Consider the following 4,094-nt stretch of genomic DNA (forward strand, 5'->3'; position numbering starts at 1 on the left):
GACATCTAGGTTGCTTCTATGTCCTAGCTATTGTAAACAGTGCTGCAAAGAACATTGGGGAACATGTGTCTCTTTCAATTCTGGTTTCCTCAGTGTGTATGCCCAGCAGTGGGATTGCTGGGTCATATGGCAGTTCTATTTCCAGCTTTTAGATGAATCTCCACACTTTCTCCATGGTGGCTGTACTAGTTTGCATTCCCACCAACAGTGTAAGAGGGTTCCCTTTTCTCTGCACCCTCTCCAGCGTTTATTGTTTGTAGACTTTTTGATAGTAGCCATTCTGACCGGTGTGAGATGGTACCTCATTCTGATTTTGATTTGCATTTCTCTAATAATGACTGATGGAGAAGGAAATGGCAACCCACTCCAGTGTTCTTGCCTGGAAAATCCCATGGACAGAGGGGCCTGGTGGGCTACAGTCTATGGGGTTGCAAAGAGTTGGACACGACTGAGCAACTAACACACACACACACACACACACACTAATGAGTGATGTTGAGCATCTTTTCATGTGTTTGTTAGCCATCTGTATGTCTTCTTTGGAGAAATGTCTGTTTAGTTCTTTGGTCCATTTCTTGATTGAGTCGTTTATTTTTCTGGTATTGAGTTGCATGAACTGCTTGTATATTTTTGAGATTAATTATTTGTCAGTTTCTTTGTTAGCTATTATTTTCTCCCATTCTGAAGGCTGCCTTAACTTTTAAAGAAATTATCAAACAGTTTTCCACAGTGCTTTTTTCATTTCCATTCCCACCAGCAATGCTGGAGAGTTCTATTTCTTTCACATCCTTGCCAACACTTACTTTGGTCAATCTTTTTAATTTTCGCTATCTAAAAGGTGCATATTCATATTTCATATGTGATTTTAATTTATATTCTCCTGATAATGAATGATGTTGAGTATCTTTTCATGTTCTCACTTGCCATTAGTATACATTCTTTGGTGAAATGTTTGTTTAAATCTTTTGCCCATTTTTACTGGCTTCTTCTTTTATTAATGCATTTCAAGAATTTATTCTATTAAATTTAACTTTCACAAGAGACTCAATTAGTTAATATCTCTTATCCACTTCTAAACAAAACCCTGACTTTGCCTCCCCACCCCCACCCCTGCCACTGCCTGCCTTATTTCTGTTTTTTTGCTGTTTGGAATTTTAGTTTCACTTTGTTTCCATGTGTCTATTTATCTATCTCCCCACCCATCCATCCTAACATCTCCATTCTCTTTTTGTGAAACTCCAGTCAGAACTGTTTTACCTATTCAGTGTGTGCTTCATGTCTCTTAATTAATCTTTCATGTTTTTGTTTTCTTTATGTCTCTGTATTGTATCTCTGTGTTGCTTTCTGGGGAATTTTCTCATATAGTCACCTTCTTATTTCCCTCTTGAACTGTGGCAGGACAACTATGTTACCTCCTCTTTTACACTTCTAATTGTGGAAGTTTCATTTGTAAAAAATAGTTTGGTTCTTTTCCAAATTCATTTATCTTTCTGTTAGTGTTCTATTTCTAGACCTTCTTTTACCTCTAAATGAATTTACATATATTATGAATACATATTCAATAATTACTCTCATATCGGTCTGTTATCATGGTTCTTTGGTTCTCACAGTTCAGTTGGCTGATCATCTTTTAACTTTCTGACATGGAGAGTTGTTTTCTCAGTTCTTTGTAACTCACTTTTTGTACATGCATCTTCTGTGGGTTTTAGTTTCACTTTGTTTCCATGTGTCTATGTATCTTTTGTGTGTTATCTATATGTGTTGTTTTCTCTTGGGTAATTTCATGTGTCCTAGTTGTGAAAGTGTCACTGACTTTGATTCTGGCAGAATCCCAGGGTTTCAAAGGTCTTTTGTGTTAATTTATCTCCTGTGACTCCCATGCAGTTGCTGGTAATGTAAATTTAAATTCCATCTCTGGCATAGGCTTGGGGTGTGATTTCTCCCAGTTGCCTTTTTGTTTCTTTCTACCTTGGGCTTCGAGGAAAGCATGAGTTTCCTTGAAGACTCCATGGTCTACAGGCAGGGAATTTTCTGGTTTCATAGAATGGAAGTGGCAGCTCTTAGAGGACCAGGCTTTGTGAAGGAGTCCCTGATCCAGATGTCCACCAGCTATGGCCCAGCACCACATCTTTAGGCCACAGTGAGAGGATTAGAACCTAACTCCAGCCCTTAGAACTTTTGTCCTTTTGGATTTTGAAACGTGAAAATGTTAGTCCCTCAGTTGTGTCTGACTCTTTGCAAACCCAGGGACCGTAGCCTGCCAGGCTCCTCTGTCCATGGGATTTCCCAGGCAAGAATACTGGTGTGCGTTGCCATAGCCTTCTCCAGGGGATCTCCCCAACCCAGGGATTGAATCTGGGTCTCCTGCATTGAGGCGGATTCTTTACCATCTGAGCCACCCAGCAGCCCCAAATATATTATTCTTCACTTGCCTTGCTGTTGGAAATTCCTCTAGAAAGTATTTTTCACAAAGGAAACAGGCTGGCCTATTACAACAGACAAGTCCTGTAGAAAAACAGGTCTTTCTGGAACCCCTTCCAAGTCTTTTTCAGACTTTTGCCACAAAATAGAAATTATTTTCTAATATGATTCTTTCCTTCATTATCTGTAATAAAATAAACATTGTTGTAAATCTCAATATACTCAAATATATATACATTCACCTTCTGAATTTAGTAGATAAGCACACTTTTAAACACATGTAATAAATACAATTTAAACTTCCTACCTTATATCTTTCATAATACTATTTATACCCTCATGGTTGTCTTCATTAATCAACTGGTATAAAATATAAAGGAGCCTCATCAACATCCACCTTAAAAATAGAATTCCTTGACAATATATGAAAATACTTGATAGTCTATGGTTTTTGAAGAAATTCCTTTTTCAAACAATTGAAATTTAGTCTAAATATGTTTTTTAATAAAATGACTAAACTTAAAAGGCATTATAGAAACAGTAGTCTCTGATCTTTCATGCATTTTGTGTCAGGAACTACCACATCCCTCTTTCCATCTTCATGAAACAGAACAGAACCAGCACTGAATTGAATAAAGGCATAATTCATTTATGCTGCCAAGTCTCATTTTATTTCTCTTCTTGGAAATGGGCATAAATGTAGAGTTTGCCATCAACTTCAAGTCTTCCTTTCAAGTATAGAAAGAGAAACATTTCAATATAGTAATGTAAGGCAAGTGGAAATTTTTATAAACATTTACTTTGATAGGCACTGTGCAAACATGTTCTATGTTTATCTTATGTGGTTACCTCCTCAATTCTAACTGATGGCACAATTTTACTACCCCATTTTACAGATTAGGAAAGGGTTGCAAGTTTACTGGCATCCATGTGGTGTTATCTGATTTGACATTTAAACTGTCCACTTTATCCAAACCAAAGTACAATGTGGCGGTAAGAAATATAGTAAAACAAAGGGACTTGAGGGAACAAAAACGTCTTTGAGTTATAAAAGATCTAAATTTATACAAGCAGCAGAAATCCTGGATGGACAACATAATACCTTTTTAGATCATCTTTCACCCTCCCGGTGGTGGCACCATACGATTATGGATTAGGTTTCTTTATCTTTTTTTGTATCATGGACCCCTAATTTAGCCTTTTGCGGAATCCCATGGACCTCTTCTCATAATAATCTTTTAAAGTGCATAACAGAGCAAACGGAATATTGCTCTAGCATCTGACCCCTGAGATGTTCAAGCATTTCCACTCTGTCCATCTCACCTCCCACTTCTGCTAAACTGCTCTGAGACCTTCCCTAACCTTCTTCAGAGAAAGTAAAGGAGAGACATGCAAGCAGGTTTGGAAATTATGTTTCTGAGATGGCAGCAGTGTCTTCTTTTTCTCTTCCTGTTGAAAGCCTCCCCATTTCCTAAGCCCTCCACGTTTCCGCAGATCAAGTCCAACCTTTCTCTAGTTCGATTTCCTTACCTTTCTCCGCAGCCCTCCGTCAGCCCAAACCTCCAGGCCTGCCCCTCAAGGCCCCGCCCCTCGAGGCCCCGCCCCCGAGGCGCCTCACGGTCCCGCCCTCCCGAGGCCCCGCCCCCAGCCGCGTCCCGGTCCTTCCCCGGTCC

The sequence above is a fragment of the Cervus elaphus genome, chromosome 5 (genome assembly GCF_910594005.1).
Source record: "Cervus elaphus chromosome 5, mCerEla1.1, whole genome shotgun sequence".
Taxonomy (NCBI): domain Eukaryota; kingdom Metazoa; phylum Chordata; class Mammalia; order Artiodactyla; family Cervidae; genus Cervus; species Cervus elaphus.